General features: G+C 36.5%; 2 pseudogenes; both read left to right on the plus strand.

Moving 5' to 3' along the window:
- Positions 1-6,591: 6,591 nt before the first annotated feature.
- Positions 6,592-11,495, plus strand: LOC125120703 (olfactory receptor 1013-like; annotated as a pseudogene).
- Positions 11,496-16,574: 5,079 nt separating this feature from the next.
- Positions 16,575-17,522, plus strand: LOC125121098 (olfactory receptor 9G4-like; annotated as a pseudogene).
- The last annotated feature ends 3,197 nt before the right edge of the window (positions 17,523-20,719 follow it).

Consider the following 20,719-nt stretch of genomic DNA (forward strand, 5'->3'; position numbering starts at 1 on the left):
TTTCTTGGGAGAAGATGTTTTGGAGTGAGAAGACCTGGATTTGAATCATGTCTATTTCTGCATGTCACTAGCTCTATGATGCAGTGCAATTGATGCATAGTCATTTATTTTCCTCGGTGACTGCAACTGCAAATATTCCTGTGGCTTTTCTAGTAATCACATCCATTTATATCTGATGATTACATGCTTTCTCTTAGCTGAAACTCTTCAGGATTCCACTATTCTTGTTCAAATCAAGAAACCTAATTTTAAATCATCTATCCAACTCTCCCCCCCCCCCCTTGGCAACCCTATGTCTTTCAGTCTGTTTCGGTTTTGTGGATAGGCTCATTTGTGCCATATTTTAGATTCCACATATAAGTAATATTACATGCTATTTGTCTTTCTCTTTGAGAAAAATAATGCATATATATATATACATATATATGTGTACCTGTTCACTACGCTGTGCAGCAGAAATTTACACAACACTGCCAATCAATTACACTCTAATTAAATAAAGTAAATTAAAAAATGATATCACATTTTGTGGTAACATTTCTTTCTGTCATCTCCAGCCCACTGAGGACAGTCAAAGAGATTTTTGAGGCTCTGCTCACTAATGCACTTCCTTTGTGCAAGGAATGTCCACTGGGCTCTTTCAACGGATATGTTTAGAGCAGTGGTTCTCAGAGTGCAGTGTAGGAAATTTTGGAGTTTTTTGACGGTTTCACGGGGTCCATAAGCTCAATATTTTGATAATAGACCCAGATACTACAGATATAGGCTTTATATTTCACACCAAAATTAAAAATGCTACTTGTGTTTTGTTATAGTATCAGAGAATAGCATTACAGTTATCCAAAGATGTTGACAATATTCTCATCTTTTTGAAGTGCATATGTGTTTAAGGCTGATTTTTTTTTTTCATATGGTTTGGCTGAAGCAACATATCTCAATACATTTAACCCTTGAATAGCAGATGTTTGAATTGCATGAATTCACTTATATATTTCACTATGTACTTTACCTAAATATAGAACTTGTGTTCCAAGGGTAAATACCACAATATGATCCTTCAAAGATGGGAAACAGTAGATACAAAGGAACCACATATACAGAGGGCTGACTGTAAATTATACGTGGATTTTTGACCCATGGAACGTTGGTATGTCTAATCCCTGTGTTGTTCAAGGGCTAACTATACACTGAATTCAGAACTCATGTAAGAATTCAGCTGTCTTATTAAAGCCAAGCATTTATAAAAAATTTCTAAAACTTAAAAATCCGCTCCTTTTATATTTTAGGGAATGTAAAATAGTTATATGTATTTATTAATCTATTTTTGTGTGGACACATTATAGCTTATTATTTTTTTAAATAAATTAATGAAAAACTTTTTTTCTTATTTTTTTACATCATGGTAAGTATTGATAGATATACCCACATAAACAAAATCCCTCTGAAGTCTCCAATAAGTTTTAAGAGTATAAAAGTTTTTGAGATCAAAGGATTTGAGAACAAGTTTTAGCTGATGGTTGAACAGTTTGCACCTAGTTGATCTTCACCAGCATTCCTGTCTCCCCAAAGTTTAGACTCCTTCCTTGACAGTACGTAAAGCATGGTCTTGCATCTCAACTCTATTGATCATGGACTTCTGAGGCTCTTATATCATGGTTTACCTATCTTTATTCAACTTCCTTGTTGTACCATCCTGAAAAGGTCCCCAAGTCCTGCTGCTCCTCAAGTGTATACACATGACCTCCCAGTACTGTCCTGACACTCCTCAAGTGCATACATGTGCCCTCCCAGCACGGTCTTTGAACACTCCATCTGAGTTCTGCTTGGATGTAACTCTCTGTCTTGGACCTAAGCAAAGAGAGATGTTGTATGATCTTTATCATTATTATTTTCATTATCATTACGGACTGTCAATAATTCTACTCTGTGCTGACTATTCTGTTCGCTATTCCTTTCTGCAGAATTCGCCTTTAATCACAAATGCATGAGTGAAACTCACAATGCCTGAGGACTTTACAGGTTAATTGGACCAATTATATTCATGATGAATGATCTCTCCTTACTTCTTTTCAGAAACATAACTGAGTCTTGTAATTGATCACTTGGCACCAGAATAGCACATGCAGGTCTTCTTTGCTTTTAGCAGCATATATCCCAAAGGGATGCTCAGACTTATATTTTCTCTCAATAGTGTTATGTTTGGAAATAGGTTTCCTGTGAAGTGAATAGAAGGCCCTCTTTATTCTAAGGTAATGTGAGAAAATCTGGACTTGAGTTGAAATTGAAATGAAGTAGCTATTTATGTTCACAGAGTAAGTATTATGTTAAATTAACCAGGTGAGAAAGGTCAGGAAATCATCATATGGTCAAAGCCAAAACACTTCTTAATATAAACAAATCATAACATAATTCTAATTCATGAACTACAATAAGGTTTTCTTTCCTATAATTATATTTGATGAAGAAGCTGAAATGTCTCCAAATGTCTTTTTGTCCATTCTTACTCCCCTTTTCAGTTCAGTAGACTTAGATGTATCCTTGCTGCATGCTGTCATTCTTATAAACCCTCTGTAGTTGTGTGTAACTCTGTTGCTTCTCCTTTTATCTTGCAGCAAGCTTATCTGTCCATAGAGTTGGTTAGAGAAAAGACATTAATATGGATCAATGTTTTCATGGCTTTGAAATGTTTCTTTTTCAATGTTAGGAAGTTCATGTGCTAGGAGCTCTTTAAAAGAAGAAATGTAAGTCAGTCTATCTATCTATCTATCTATCTATCTATCTATCTATCTATCCCTCAGTGTCTATATGCATATCTGTATCTGTTATCTCTATATATTTCCATATGTATTTATCTGTATTATAGTCCTATATATATATATTTCACTTTTTAATATCTAAGATTTATATATAATAGATAGATAGATCTTATATATAAATATAGATAGATCTTTGTAATCACACATTACTATTATTATGTTAACTCAAGAAGTGCCTGATTAAAGTATTAAACAGAATGACAGAGATGGCAGGTGCATTGACCCTGGAGAGGACACATTAAGTCACTAAGAGATCAGCTTTTTTTGGACGACCACTCCCAGAACCATCTACCTCTTAAAAGGTTCACCTGACAGTGGGAGATGTTTGAGAAAAGAGCAAGGGAGATATTGTGGGGAGAAGATTTCTGAGTGTCCCTCGAATCTAACAAGGCATTCATCAGCTTTAAGTCTATGAATGAATATCAAGTGAAGGCAGCTCAAAAAAGCTCGTGTGTGTGTGCACGCACACACACATGTATGACTTCTATTCAACATAGTATATTATGCATTATATTTTGCTCATTCGCTTTACAAGGACACTTGAGAGAAATTATTTTGAAATTAATATCAAGAATGTTAATGTTGTGCCCAATTTTTTGGTTGATTCACTTGTCCTTTGAATGCTACTAATTATATACACAGGCTGCTAGAAATGTTCAAGTCAAATTTATGATCTGCACAGAGCAGAAGGTAGAACCTGTTGGTATGCAGCAGGCTTTTATCTTTACCTCTATACTATGCCCAGGGTTTGTTTTTTTTTCTGTTTTCTTAACTTATGCTATTTATCTGTACCCTATGTCTCACACTAAGACACCTTCAACCCTTTTTTATTTGTAAAAGCACTGATGTATATGTCATATATGTAGACATCCATACATATGTCTAATTTATGTTTCAATGATTATAGAAGAAATAAGAGATTAGGGAAGAAATGCATTTTGAAATTTACATTCCCAATTGTAATTCTACAAATAAGCTCTGCAATTTCCCAGTTTGCACAACAGCCATACGTTAAAGATGGGGAAGTTTCTGCATGAAAATACATGAATCTCTAGGAAGACTGCATAGGTGTGACTAGAAATCCTTGGAAGGTAAAGCAAATATAACTGAAGGACAGATGAAGAAATCATGAAGTTATAGGAAATGCAATACATAGTTTTCACTTCTAGTTTTCAGTGTGTAATCACATTTGTGATCTCATAGTCCCATTGAACTAAGAAAGGTAAATGAGAAAATAATGTTTTAGAAGACATCATTTAAAACTGTCAGCAGTCAATTCAGATCAGAACCCAGATCTGCTGATTCATGATCTTTTGAAAAATTAATTTTTTATTAAAGTATAGTAGATTTACAGTGATGTGTTAATTTCTTCTGTACAGCATAGTGACCCAGTCATGCACATATTTACATTTTCTTCTCATACTGTTTTCCATTATGTTCTATCCCAAGAGATTGGATATAGTTCCCTGTGCTGTGCAGTAGGACCCCATTGCTGATCTTAAGCTGCTTCCAGGAATATGCTTTGTTACAAATGACTGTAGCCCATGACAGTCTTGATATTCTAAGGGAATTGAAATGTTACTTATTCCACTCCTCCTTTGCTTATTATCGGTACTCTCTAATTTGATAATAAATGCAGCATTTAATGTATTTTACAGTTTAAATCTATGGATTCCATCCATTGAAAATATACAGTCTAAAAGAGCAATTCTTTATTTTTCTATCTTAATTTTAAGTTCATTATCTAAAATAAAATATTCTGTTTTTATTCAAGCATACGAGAGTTTGAAAGCCTTGGATGTAAGAGCGTAAATGTTATATCCTTGCCTGTTCAGGACCCTGACAGACAATACTACCTTAGCCCTTTTTTGATCATGCTGTGGGTTGTGACACAGACGAGTGGAGACGGTGCTTCTACCATTGTTGGGAACAGTTGAGTCTCCTGCTTCTGTGTCTGAAGGAAAGAAGACTGTTAGAGATTGGATTCCATCACTTCATGTGTTAACAAATTATCATAAACTTGGTGGCTTAAAGCAGCACAAATTTATTAACTTTCTCAGTTCTGCAGGTCAGAACTCAAGATCCCTGGGCTGAAATCAAGATGTGGGCAGGTCACACCCTACCCAGTAGCTCTAGTGGAGAATCTAATGGGGTTACCAGCATCCCCTGTGGTTGTATCTCTTTAGCCTCTGCTTCAATGGCTGGGGCCTCCTTCCCAGGTATCTATAGTCAAGATTTCCTCTACTGCCTTCTTAGAAGGATAATTGTGCTTGCTTTTAGGGCTCACTCTGATACTCTTCCTTTCTCAAATGTCTTATGTTTTTAACTTAATAACTCTTCTCCCATAAAGTAGCATCCCAAGGTTCCAGGAATTAGGAAAACACTAATTTGAAAAGATACAAGCACCCCAGTGTTCACAGCATCCAAGATATGCAAGCCATCCAAGTGCCCATTGACAGACAAAGGGATAAAGATGTGGTATATATGTGTGTATATTTAATGTGTGTATATATGTATATAAAACACATATGCAATGAAATATTAGCCATAAAAAAGAATGAACTTTTGCCATTTGCAACAACACGGCACAGAGAATATTATGCTTAGTGAAGTAAGCTAGACAAAGACCAGTACTGTATGATATCCCTTATATGCAGAATTTTAAAAACAAAACGAATGTATGTATATGCAAAACAGAAATATACTCACAGATATAGAAAACGAACTAGTGGTTACCAATGGGGAAAAGGAAAGGGGAGGGGCAATTTAGGGGTGCAGGATTAAGAGATACAAACTGCTATGTGTAAAATAGATACGTGATAAAGATCTATTGTATACCTCAGAGAATTATAGTAAGTGTCTTGTAATAACTTTTAATGGAGTATAATCTGTAAAAATACTGAATAATCATCCTGAAATTAATGTAATATTGTAAGTCAACTACACTTCAATTAAAAAAAATAATAACTTGGATATCTTTATGAGCCATGTTCCGTGTACCTTATTCTCCCAAACCATTCGGTTTGGCCAATTCAGTTTAGATTTTTTTATTTTTTAACTCTTGAGTCTGTAGGGAATTCAACTACATTTTGAACACAATTATCCACATTATCCATTGATAAATATTTCTCTTCCTTTCAGCATACATTTGGTGTCATACACATAGGTGTGGTCTCAAATGCCTATGATCTAAGTAAACCTATTATTTGAGTTACCTTTTTTTTTTAATTTTATGTGTAGCTGTGTTCTTGGTTTTGTGGATAAAATGTTGAATAAAATATAATTATTGCCTTTGAGGAAATTAGTGTAAATGCACTTCCAAGGATATTTCAAAATACGGTTAGAATCATAAAAGTATATTTCTTCATGTATTTCTCTAGTAAAGCCAAAGGATTCAAGGACTTGAAGAGAAAACAAACTCTCTCCTTTCTCCCACATGGTCCCCAACCACCGTAAGCACAAACAGAAGAGAAGATGAACAAATCATAATTTCTCAAAAGGAGGACAATTAGATTAAACATGTATGGCGACACATGTTGTATTATATACATGATCTGATCTTTTAAGACACCATAGAATAAGTTCCCAGTTTTCCAACAGGAATTGTACCCAGTTCAGCATAAGCATTTCTTAAAATGAACAGTGTATAGGCATCCATTGGATTATTTCAATGATCTCAAATGGCAAATGATGGGGAAACTGATCTGCTAATACCTTAAATCATGACCTACTGATTAATCTTTTCACAGAGAGGAACCAAAGAAACCTAAAATCAATGGATGAGAAAAGTTTCACCACAGTGAATGAGTTTATACTTTTAGGGTTCACGACAGACCTGTGGTTACAGAGTGTTCTCTTTTACATCTTCCTCAGCATTTACATCATCACTCTGTTGGGAAACATCACCCTCATTTCTCTTATCTGTGCTGATTCTCAGCTCCGCACACCCATGTATTTCTTCGTTGGGAATCTGTCATTCCTGGATCTCTGGTATGCTTCTGTCTATGCCCCCCAAATCCTGATGACCTGCATCTCTGATGACAAAATCATCAATTTTGCCGGCTGCCTAGCTCGGTTCTTCTTCTCAGTGGCCTGGCCTATAGTGAATGTTACCTGCTTGGTGCCATGGCTTATGACCGCCATGGGGGCCATCTCCAATCCCTTGCTTTATTCCCAGGCAATGTCTCCAAGGTTATGTGCCCGTCTTGTTGCAGCTTCATACTTTGGTGGCTTTGTGAACTCAACTATCATCACCAGTGAAACATTTACCTTGAGCTTCTGTGGAAAGAACATCATTGATGATCTGCCACCCCTTGTCAAGTTGGCTTGTGATGTGAAGGAAAGTTATCAGGCTGTGCTCTATTTCATACTTGCCTCCAATGTCATCACTCCCACCGTGCATTTCTTGCTTCCTATCTCTTCATCATTGCTGCCATCTTGAAGATTCGCTCTACCCAAAGTCGCCTCAAGGCATTTTCCACTTGTGGCTCTCACCTGACATCTGTCACCTTGTACTATGGTTCAATTGTCTTTGTTTACTCCTGACCAGTGCTAGCTATGCCCTGGAAAGGGATAAAGTGCTGTCAGTGTTCTACACAGTGTTGATTCCCATATTGAATCCCTTGATCTATAGCTTAAGAAATAAAGATATTAAAGATGCCCTGAGGAAAATGATAGATAAAAGTATCTTAAACAAAGATTTTGTTAAAAAAAACCTCTTTTTTAGTTTTTATTTATTTTTTTTTAGGGCCACACCCATGGCACATGGGGATTCCAAGGCTAAGTGTTGACTCAGAGCTATAGTTGCTGGCCTACACCATAGCATGAGCAATGCTGGATCTGAGCTGCAACTGTGACTTACACCACAGCTCATGGCAGTGCTGGATCCTTAACCCACTGAGCAAGGCCAGGGATGAACCTGCATCCTCATGGATGCTAGTCAGATTCATTTCTGCTGAGCCACAACGGGAACTCCAATTATTATTTTTTAAAAAATTAATTTCAATGTCATGGATAACAGATAAGAGCTTGTAAATCTCTGAAATAAGTAAAATGAGCAAAAGATAAAGTCATCGGATAATGTAGAAATTGCATATTACATTTGTCTTTTTAATTTGGCATTAATGTCTTTGAATATGTGTTTAAAATAAACAAGACTACATCAATTGGAAAAACTGCCATGCATGCTGACTCAGAACAGAGTCAAGAGCACTGCTGAGATTCTGAGAAGGTTGTAAGAGTCTTTTTTGTCTTTATTTTTAATTACACTTGACAGTTCATAACTTGCTCGTAAGTATAGTACTATAATCTATAATATAAAATAATAACATTCATTATGGATTCATTGTCATGATTACATGGATGAAATGACTTGCTTCAAATCAGGTAATTCATAGGTGAGAAAATAAGAATACAAACTCAGAATTGATAACTCCAGGGGTACTTATTCATTTGTTAGGACAGTGTGTTAGTTAGCAGGTCATAAGTAGAACATCTACCATAAAATGCCCTTCAAAATAAATTTATTTTTTATTTTCTGATTTTCATCTTTGTGCTTGCTCCAATACATAGATTTCCTTGGCAATATATATATTGTCAAATAAAGCATATCTATATACACACACACACACACACACATATATATATATATATATATGAAAACAAATATTTTTATTTACAGTCACTGAAACCTACCAATAAATAATTTCCCAATAGTTAAAAAAATCAAGGTCAAAAGAAGACGAATTGCTGCATGAAACAGAAAGAAATGGAGATGTAGCTAGAAATAAATAAGTAGAGAGACAGAGACAGAGAGATTTCAAAAAGCTTTCAATCCAAAAGAGGATACAGAGTGGAAATCTCTGCAAGGTAAAGCAGTAACTGATAACGATTAAGGTCATGTGGGTGTTTGTATTTCTTTGTTCAGTTATATATATAATCAATTAATGAAAAATTAAGGAATACTTTATTATGATACATTGCATCTCCTAATTTAAGTAGTCTTTTTATATATAAAAATCAACATAAAAAAAGTCCTAGTATTGATTAAGAAGTATGTTAGTTTCCTAAGGCTGCCATAAAAAAATACCAGATTCTGGATATTGTAAACAATAGAAATTTATTTTCCACAGTTCTAGAGCTAAAAGGCCCAGATCAAGGTGCTAGCAAGGTTGATTTGTTCTGATGCCTCTTTCCTCTGCTTGCACATGGCCACCTTCTTGCTTTCTCCTCACATGGTCTTTTTTTCTGTGCCCAAGCACCCCTCATATCTCTTTGTGTCTAAATTTCCACTTTTTGTGTTTTATAAAGGCACCAGTCAGATTGGATTAGAGCTCATCCTAGCCACCTCCTTTTAACTGAATCACCTTTATAAAGGTTCTACTTCAAAATACAGTCACATTCCAAATTTCTGGAGGTTAGGGCTTCAACATATGAACTTTGCAGTGTTGTAACTCAAGCCATAGCACCAAGGATTGATGGAAATTTTCCTGATGAATGAGACATGAAAGTATAGCCTAGGAAGATAGAGGAGCACTGGTCAGGAAAAACATGAACCACATGATAGCTTCTAGAAAAGTCTAATTAGGACAATTTGGAGAGTTTCTATTGTTAGATACATGTATGCTTATATTGTGACATAGATTCAATTTGAGAGTCACCTTTTGATGAAATGCTGTTCATTTCATCATAACCTCATTAATGTATCTTCTCTGTACTCCGAATGAACTCTAATTGTGTCTTTGGAGACTGAGGTACTTGCTTCTGAGCTGTTCTGTGAAAGAGGTCCCAAAGGAAGGGCTGTTAAGGAAATACATATATTGGGTCCAACAAAGCATACCCAGACATCGGAGGGAAGAGAGTATCACTTCCAGGAGTGCTGGTCCTGACCAAGGTTTAGCAACGGGGATCAGGGGGAGCAAAGAGGTTTGGCCTCTCTGTGACCTGAGCTGTGGCCTCAGACAGAGTCTGACATGGCTCTCACAGGGTCCTTGTAATGCCAACACACACACACACACACAATCCTCTAAATAGAATTCCATTAATGATGTACATAACCTTCATCTAGAATTCAAGTTCAGTCTGGTGGTTACACTGGATCATCATCTATTTACTCACTAAACAGCAATGTGTGATATTTTCACTTCTTGGTACTTATTTTCAGGGGCTAGGGGGATATGTGTAGGCTTCCCAGAATTTTAACTGCTCCAGTGTAGGGAGAAAGGGACAGCATCAAAGTTGTTCTATATGACATGTTTCAGCAGGACTGCCTCTGACATTTTCTTTGTTTTTTCATTTTATTTACTTTCACATTACAATTTATATTAAATTCAGAAGTCATTTTAGTCCATCTTGATGGTTATGTGTCCTGTCTTCCTCCTTCTTTTGATCAGCGGAGTCTACTCAAGGGAAGATTTGTCCTGAATAGTTTGAGCTAGGGTAGCCATAGGCAATAATTGGGAAAAAACAGCTTCATGTGTAAAGGTTATAACCCTTGAATTGATTTTAGGAATACTTATTAAGTGCCAATTCAATACCAGGAAGTGCCTTATACTTTGGGATACAGCAGTAAACAAAACAGGAATCTTTCTGCCCCATAGCTAAAGCATTCTAGTGCAGAAAAACATACAATTTAATAAACAAGTGTTAGAAGATAACTGTAAGTCTTGGGGAAAATAGAGCAGAGTCTGGGCCGACTAAGAAGGATGGGGATTGTTGGTGGGAAGAGGATCTGGAATTTAAACTGGAATGATGCAGACAGGCAGAAATGTCAGAAAATGACATTTGATTGGCCTTGAAAGGGGATGAGGTTGTGAGCCCTGCAAATGTCTGGGGGCTAATATTCACATGGAGGAAGAGATAGTTCAAATATCTCTGCTGCTGGGGCTAGGCTGCTGTTTGGGAGAAGCAGTGAAAGTCATCAAGGTTGGGACAGAAATCGGGGGGTGGCAAGTCTTAGACGATAAGGACATGCAGGTAATAGACAGCCTTTAGTCCACCATATGAACTTTGAATAACTTAAAATCAGTTGGTAGAGTAGAAGGGTTTTTGTTGTTGTTGGTTTTTGTTTTATTTTGTTTTGTTTTTTTAAGAGCAATAATGATATTGCCCTTTTTTTGTGGTACAGAACCATACTGACCGATATATTAAAAACATGTTACAGGGGAATATGTATATGGACCAGTTAGAAGTATTTTTGCAGTATTCTTGGCAACATGATGATTGTTTGGACAGGTGGCATCAGTGGAGATGGTGAGAAGGGCTCAGATTCGGATGTGTATGAAGGCAGGGACACCGGGGTTTCTTGGAAGTTTGAAGAGGACATAGGAGACAGGGAGAATAGGTTGATTCCTGGTATGTGGCTTGAGTAGAATTTACTACCTTATTTGAGAAATGAGCAGATGATCAATTTTGGGGGGGTGACTAGGAATTCAGCTGTAGACATGTGAAGTATTTATTACTCATCTCTTATAAGTATAGAATGTTAGCACTAGGAAGATACGTAGGGAACTTCTAGTGTAGGGTTTTGTTTGTTTGTTTGTTTGATTGTTTGTTTTTAACAATCATAACCACCAAATCCATGGATAGGTTTCTGGGGATTCATCATCTCTCTAAAATTTTCTTTGTTTAAACTTATGTGCAGTTTTGGATGCTGGAGAGACGATATATTGCTTTTGTTAGATTTTCAGAGATCCAGCATTCCAAAAATTTAAAAGCAATTATTTTCCTGATAATGAAATTAAGGAATATGCACAAGCTCACATGGTTGGTTTCTCTGGAGACAAGTATGACCATGCAAGTCTTTATGTGAAAATGAGAATGTATTTCATCTCTCACTTCAAGAGGGTGATCATATCTGATGTCTCCAAAGATATGTGCATGAGTAAGGGTTGTTAATCTTTTCTGCACAGTATATTGTTGTGGGTGAGATTATCTATTCTTATATCTCTGATCCATTCTCTAAGGGGCTTTACCAAGCTGAAGTCATAGAAGGTGGGTGCTAGAAAAGGAGTAGTCAGTTTTTCATGTAAGTGAGACTGTGTTCCAGGGAGGACCTTGGCACTCTTAAAAGCACATAGGCCTGTATCTATTAAGTCCATATGCCTAAGGGAGAAGCAACAAGGATTTACTGTATAACAAAGGGAATTATATGCAATATCTTGTAATAACCTATGATGGAATATAATCTGAAAATAAATGAATGCCTAGGGTGTACACCATCAAGTAACTTCAATTAAAAAAAAAAAGAAAGAAAAAGAGGCATTCCCATTATGGCTTAATTGGTTAAGGACCTGATGTTTGCTCTGTGAGGATGCAGGTTTGATTCCTGGCATTGCTCAGTGGGTTAAGGATTTGGTGTTGTTGCAAGCTGTGGCATAGATTGCAGAGGTAGTCTGGATCTAGTACTGCTGTGTTTATGGTATAAGCCTCAGCTGCAGCTCTGATTTGACCCCTAGCCTGGAAACTTCCATATGCCACATGTGAGGCCATAAATAGAAAAAAAAAAGACAAAAGAATTAAAAAAAGAAAAAAAAAAGAAAATAAAAATTGGGTAATTATCACTGCCTCTATTACATGACCAATAAAAACCATAACCATAACCAATAAAAATTGCATTTTGAAGCCTACCGATCTTTTGTCAAATGCATGTGAATGGGAGACAAAATAACTTTCAGGATTTTAGAAAGATTATGAAGGATACCGCTATTCTGGCTTATGCTGTCTCCTTGAGGAAACTTGGCCTTACTGCTTTTTTTCTCTTGAGTACAAATTTTTATAAAATGAGTCAGGTATTACTCATCTTTCTCAGAGTAAAAATAGCTACTGTTAGGGATATTTTCAGTTGACACACAGCATATGTATTTATTGTATATGGCACTGGTATTTTTCTTACTTTCGTAAAAGTGATGAAATGTGGTTTGGAGGCTGTTATAAAACTTTCCCAAGATTTCAGACCTACCAGAGGGTGGAATCAGGATTTGAACAGGATTTTCCATTTCACTGTTCAGTTATGCAAGTCTGCCTAAGCCAGTCCCATCTGCACTCAGCTGGGTTGGCATATATGTCTGTGTTTAGCTGTTAGCTCCGTGAGGACTGGTTGAAGAAGAACAAACCCATGCACATGTCTGGGGGCCAGCTTGCTGTCATCTGGGGTTGGAAAGAATGCAGCCAGATGTCTCAATATCTAACCAAGTCTTATATACCTGGTGGTGGAAGAATTCCAAAACTGAGAAGAGAAGCATGCAGCATCTCTTGAGCTCCAGGATAGGCCTCTGCAGTGGTGCTACTTATGTTGCAAGCTATTGGCCAAAACAAATCACAAAACTCTCCCAGTTCAAAGGTTAGAATGATAGAATCTACTCTTGATATCAGGAAATCAGTAATGAATCCCAGTCATTTAAATATATATTGTGTAGATCATTGATTGGTGGTTAATTTACCACTTTCTCTCTTAAATATTAGAAGCTTGGTACAAAATATAAAGGTGACACATTTCTGATACAATTTTGTTTCACACAGAAGTCAGAATGCTGACTATATGATATGGCCTTTTTCTAGAATGTTCTAAAACTTTCACCAAAATTATTTACTTACCCTTTTAAAGATTTTATAGTTTCTTGTGTAAAAACACAGAGGGCATGCTTTCATTACCATCTAATACCTTGAAAGGATGTCTTTAAGATTTGTCTAGTATTTTGATGTTAAATTACTATATAAATATACATTATTGATAGAAGAGAAATTGAGCCTGAGAGTCTTTGCGTCTTGTTTATTAAATAAATTCCCAGTTTATATAATCCCTAGAAATTTTCTTAAGAAGTTTGAATGCTTCTTTGCTGCCTTTGTCAGCAGGTGATGAGGATTAAGCATTTCAGAGAAATTCCAGTTAAAAGGAAACATTTCCTCCATTTCTATCCATTATCTGATCTACAGCCAGTGTAAACCTTGAAGATGTAAATCTGATCCTATTACTTTCTCATCATGACAGTGTTTCCGCTTGTGTTGTTTTAAAGGCCAACACCCCTGCTATGGCTTCTAATAAGCTTTGTGAGCTGAGAACTCTTGGGGTCCATTCCACTTCCTCCATCCTATCTTTAGTTACCTTCTTAGTCTCTTAGCTCATCAGCCTCTCTCTCACATGAGGGATCTATGTTCTTTCATCTCATGGAAATGCTCTCTCATCTCCTGCTGTGTAGGTAGCACTGAGAACTATGTTTAGTCACTTACAATGGAGCATGATAATGTGAGTAAAAAGAATATAGGCTTGTATGTGTAACTGGGTCGCCATGCTGTACAGTAGAAAAAAAAATAATACATTGGGGAAACAAAAAATTAAATGTATCATAGAATATTCAATAAAATAAAAGTCTCTGTTAAAAAAGAAGAGATCCATTCTATACTGGCAAGGATTCCAAGATTTTTTTTTTTACCATTTTTTAACCATAATATCATCAATAAGTCACATGTTCTCTGAAGCCACCAGCTACATTTAAATTATAGTTTTGTCCAGATAGATGGCCAGGAGGGGGATTGCTGTATCACATGGCAATTATGCTTTTAGTTTTCTAAGGAATCTCCATACTCTTTCCCATAGTGGTTGTACCAATTTACATTCCCACCAACAATGTAGAGGAGTCTCTTTTCTCCACACACTCTCCAGCATTTGCTGTTTATACACTTTTCAATGATAGCCATTCTGACGAGTGTGAGATGGTACTTCATTATAGTTTTCATTTGCATTTCTCTAATAATTAGTGAAGCTGAGCATTTTTTCATGTGCCTACTGGCCATCCGTCTTCTTTGGAGCCATTAGCTACATTTAAAGGATTAGGATAGTTCTCTAAATAACAAGTGGAAAAACTAGACTTTAAGTGAGAAAACTTGGATTTGCATTCCAGTAACAGCAGTGTGTGCAGTTTAGCGCAAAAATAATGTTTTATCATTTAAGTAAATCATAGCCCTCTTAGTTTTAGTTTTCCCTCACTGTCTCTGGGGGAAAGTCAACTGGCTACTGGAGCGTTAGCTCTAATGCCAGAGTGTTTTATATTAGATTCCTTCTTTTAGCTTCTCTCTGAGAGCTCGGGAAAGTCAAGATATAAACCTTGAGGGATTCATGATTTTTCAATATATCTTTGGCACCAAAAATTTGTTTTTTCCTAATATTCAACATCTGCTGTATCAAAAAGTACTTCGACTATATATATATAAATCTCACATCAGCTAAAGAAAAGGGCAGAATAAAAACAGTTAAAAAAGAATTTTTAAAGCTTACTTTCTTTCTTTCTTTATTTTTTGTCTTTTGTCCTTTTTAGGGCCACACCTATGTCATATGGAGGTTCCCAGGCTAGGGATCAAATCAGACCTATAGCTGCCGCCAACGCCACAGCCACAGCACTGCCAGATCCAAGCCACGTCTGTGACCTATAAACCTTTTTTAATAGATAAATAAATTTATTTGTCAGAGGAGTACAGGACTGCCTTAATTAGGGAATGCGAGAGAAATATATTTACTTATAAGAGATGGCTTAGTAGAGTTTTGTTTTGTTTTGTTTTTGGCTTTTTAAGGGGTGCAGTTATGGCATATGGTAGTTCCCAGGCTACTTGGCTAGGGATCAAATCAGAGCTATAGCTGCCAGCCTACGTAACAGCCACAGCAACGTGGAATCAGATCCACCACTGCAACCTATACCGCAGCTCACAGTAGCAACGCCAGAACCCTGACCAACAGAGCGAGGCCAGGCATCAAACCCACATCCTCATGGATGCTAGTATGATTTGTTTGTGCTGTGCCATAATCGGTACACCAAGAGCATGTATTCTTGGTAAAGAAAATTCTGGATTTAAATACCAGCTCTGCTGTTTACCAGTTCTGGGACCTTGAAAATGTTTCCTAAACTATGTGAAGATTATAATGCTTATCTTACAAATTGTGCAAATGATGAAGTGGGTTAATCATAGGATTTAGGATGCTATCTGAACATAATGAGCAATACAAATATTTTTCTATTTGTACTAATAGTTGTGGGAGTAGTACAGTGCATTGGTATTTGTGTAACTATTAACACAATGCCTGACATATAAAAAAATCCCAATAATACATACAGAACACTGAAAATATTTGAGTGCTTCCCATGTAACAGATATTTGGATGGATATTTTCCTGAAATATGACCTAAATTCAATCACACCAACTGTCAGAGGTCATCATTTTGCTTAACTGTTGATGAGACAAGGTACTTGCACTTCATCAAACAATTGGTAAGTGAAGACCTTAATTCTAAAATCAGATGTTGGATATCCTGTCGTTGCTCAGCAGTTAACGAACCCAACTACTATACATGAGGACACAGGTTTGATCCCTGGCCTTGCTCAGTGGGTTAAGGATCTGGCGTTGCCATGAGCTGTGGTGTAGGTCACAGACGCTGCTTGAACCTGGCATTGCTGCGGCTGTGGCGTAGGCCAGTGCCTATAGCTCTGACTCAACCCCTAGCCTGGGAATTTCCACATGCTGTGGGCATGGCCCTAAAAAGAGGCTAAATAAATAAGTAAATAAAATAAAATCAGATCTTGACTGCATTTCCAGTGGGCTTCTCAAGTCACAGACTGAAATTATATCCTTTTTTAAAAAAAAAAAAAGATAGTAAGGGATTAAGGGGGAAAGTCTCCTAGTCTTGTTGACCTAATCGATACCTCTGTTTATTTCTTTCAAAAGACAAGGCACTATTTTTTTTTTTCTCCTTATCATATCAGATTTTCACCTCTGTGGACATGGATGTTGGAAATCACACTATCTTGACTGAATTCATCTTAGTGGGCCTCTCGTCAGACCCCCGGTGGCAGATGATGTTATTTGGAATATTTCTAACTCTCTATTTGGTCCCTTTATCAGGGAACATGACCCTAGTTATTTTAATCTGTATTGATTCCTGCCTCTACACACCTATGTATTTTTTCATTGGCAACTTGTCTTTTTTGGATTTCTGGTACACCTCTGTGTTCACCCCCAAAATCGTGGCCAGTTGTGTCTCTGATGATAAGCGCATTTCCATGGCTGGATGTGGGGCCCAGTTGTTCTCTTCCTGTGTTGTAGCCTACACGGAGTGCTATCTCCTAGCAGCCATGGCTTATGACCGCCACATGGCCATCTGTAATCCATTGCTTGACTCAAGTCTATGTCTGATTCTCTCTGTACTGGACTCATTGCTGGCTCCTACATAGGAGGGTTTTTGAATGTCATAGCCCACACTGCCAATACTTTTCGCTTGAGTTTCTGTGGCAAAAATATAATTGACCACTTCTTCTGTGATGCACCACCATTGGTAAAGATGTCTTGTACAGACACCCACGTTTATGAAAAGGTCCTCCTGGGAGTGGTGCGCTTCACAGTCCTCTCCAGCATTCCTGCCATCCTGATCTCCTATTTTAACATCCTTCTGGCTCTTCTGAGGATCCGCACAGCCTCAGGAAGATGCAAGGCCTTCTCCACCTGTGCTTCACACCTCATCTCGGTCATGCTCTTCTATGGATCTTTGCTCTTCACGTATTCAAGGCCAAGTTCCACCTACTCCTTGGGGAGAGACAAAGTGGCATCTCTCTTCTACACTGTGGTCAACCCATCTGCTCAACCCTCTCCTCTATAGTGTGAGAAACAAGGATGTCAAAGAAGCCTTCTGGAAAACAACTCAGATCATAAGGTCTCAGAGATGAAGTTCATTTTTTGCAGAATGCTTTCATTGCATTTTCTGAATTAGTGGCTTATAAACATGTTTGTAAACATTGCAACATTTCAAGTAAATGCAATACATTAATCTTAAAAGATGAAACATTGATAAGATCATTTTTATTGTTTATTATTTTGTTGTGATTAAATTATTTTAAACTTATGATATTTGGCTCTTTGATGTTCTGTGATACTGTAGTTGTTTCTCAGCAGTACTAGATTTTTACAAGATTTATCTGTTTAATCATCTTCAGAAGGTTGTAGAAGGAGAAAGAGGAATTAGGTCGTTTTTGTGCACATGGTTTGACGTTGACTCTTAGTGAACAAATTTTATTCTATGGGGAAATGATTTGGCATGGCTAAATATCCAGAAATCTAGTCAAGATTTTATACACATTTAGTTTTAGTAAGGAATTCCCTCCATATTCATTCATAAAGCTCTAGATGAGCATATAGAAAATATCTTTGTAAATGGGTATCTTCCACATCAATTTAATATTAAGCAAAATGTGTAATAGTTATTTAGATGGAAAAGAAACATACATCATTGTAAATCACGGAGAAATAGGTGCCTCTACGATAATGTATTGCCCTGAAAAAGAGGTCTCCCCCAGAGACTCAGTCTGCCATGTTTCCTCAATTCGTACACCTCATCTTTCCCATAAAGAAAAATAACATCCAGTGGAACGAACTGCAAAAATGAACCAACAACCATAAGCGCAACTCTATTCTAGACACATTTTTTTCTACCAGAATATTTTAAGTACAGAGAAAATTATAGCTTCATTTTCAGTACCTGAAAATGCTTTTTATTTTTTTTTTGACAGTCTTTACACCATGGAAAACGAAGGACTATTAGTTACATATGATGAATGAGTGGCTTGTGCCTTGAAGTTAGAACTTTGTTATTAAATGATTATAGCTATTGTAGCAATGAGTACATGTATAAGATGCATTTATATTAAAAATGTAAAATGGGTCACTGTAACCACTTCACCATTTGTACTAGCTCTGACATTTCTGATTTCTTTTCATATGCATTCATTAAATAGCATGTCATTGCCCACTCTGTTTTCATCACAATATTTCTAATATTTCTTATATTTCCATTTACACAGAACTTCTGTATGTATTGGAAAAGAAAGAGGAAGGATGTATTCCTCAAATATCCAAATACAATATAATATTTTCTGTATATTCCCATAAATCTCATTAGGTAGGGAAAATCAGTTGGGTCAACATAGGGGAATAATAATGTAATTTAAGCCCTTGGGATCCCAGATATAGTAAATACACTTCTATTTTGCATTTAATGTGAATGCTACTTTTTAAAAACTATATTAATATTAAATTGAATCTACATTTTATAGTGAAGATTATATGCTGGTCAATAAAGCAAAATGCCAATTATTTTTTTTTCAAACAGGTGTTTTTTTAAATTTTTTAACTTATTTTTTAATATTTTTTTTGTCTTTTTAGGGCTGCACCCACGGCAGACAAAGTAATGCCATTTGCAGCAACATGGATGGAACTAGAGACTCTCATACTAAGTGAAAGAAGTCAGAAAGAGAAAGAAAAATATCATGTGATATCACCTGTATCTAGAATCTAATATGTGGCACAAATGAACCTACCTACAGAAAAGAAACAAACTCATGGACAGGAGAAATGACTTTCTGTTGCCAAGAAGGAAGGAGAGGTAGTGGGAGGGACTGGGAGTTTTGGGGTTAGTAGACACAAACTGTCGCATTTGGAGTGGATAAGCAATGAGATCCCTCTGTATAGCACAGAGAACTATATCTAATCAGTTGTAATGGAACATGATGGAGGATAATGTGGAAAAAAGAAGGTATATAATTGTATAACTGGATCACTTTGCTGAATGGAAGAAAATGACAGACCACTGTATATCAACTACAATAAAAAATAAAAATAAAAATAAAGTAGCAAATATCTAATGATTTCAATATGGAAAAAAATCATATTGTGACTTAGACCAACTAAGGGAGCCAATTTTAATTAAACACTCCTCATTATTTTCATATCCTAATTAATATATCATCCCCATACTCCAAAAGAACTGTAATTGTGTCTTTAGAGAGTGAAGTACATATTTCTGGGCTACTGGTTGAAGGAATCCCAAAGGGCTGTTGAGGAATACATGTATAGGGTCTAATAGAGCATGCCAAATTATCAGAGGAGTTGGAAAAGAGTATCACTTCCAGGAGTGTCCTTCTTAATCCAGGGTAAGCAACTGGGATCAGGGGCAGTGAAGTGGTTTGTCCTATCTCTGACCTTAGCTGAAACAATAGAGATACAGATTCTGTCCTGTGCTAAACACACACAGAGACACAGACACACACACACACAGACACATACACACACACACACTCTCCATCTTCTAAATAGAATTTCCATATGTGTAACTCTCATCTAGAATTCAAGTTCAGTCTAGTAGTTACGCTTAATTATCATATATTAACTGTTATCCTGGTGAAACAAGAGGACCGAAAAGGTGACACACTTTTTGGTGCTAGTGCTTCTAGTAGATGTGCAATCCATATTGCTAGTGTGATATTTTTACTCCTTGCTACTCATTTCCAGGTGCTGGATGTATGTTGAAGAGGGGCCAGCAGAGAAAGAAAGTAGGTTGATTCCTGGTTTGTGGCTGGAGAAACTAGAAGAATCAAATTTATTACCTAATTTTAGAAATGAGCATATAGATCAACATGTGGGCTGGAGATTAGGAATTCAGGTATAAGCATGTGAAGTTCAAAGTATTTAGTACTCATCTCTTATGATTATAGAATGTTAGCACTGGAAAGGAACTTAGGCATCTTTTAGTATTAGAATTTTAATTAAGAATCATAACCAAAAAAACCTATGGATAGATTTATGGGGATTTGTGAACTCAAATTTTGTTTGTTTAAACATATGTGCAGCTTTGAATGTTGGAGAGAAGGTGCATTGCCTTTGTTTGGTTGTTGAAGAGATCCAGCATTCCACAAACTGAAGAGCAATGACTCATTTTCTTGATGAAGAAATTAATGAGTGTGCACAAGCTCATTGGTTGATTTTTGTTGAAACAAGTGTGACAGTGCAAATCTTGTTAAAATAAGACTATATTTTCTCTCTTGCTTAAGCCAAGAGGATGGTAATGTCTGATGTCGCCAAAGATATATGC

Source organism: Phacochoerus africanus, chromosome 2 (genome assembly GCF_016906955.1).
Source record: "Phacochoerus africanus isolate WHEZ1 chromosome 2, ROS_Pafr_v1, whole genome shotgun sequence".
In the NCBI taxonomy this organism is placed as follows: Eukaryota; Metazoa; Chordata; class Mammalia; order Artiodactyla; family Suidae; genus Phacochoerus; species Phacochoerus africanus.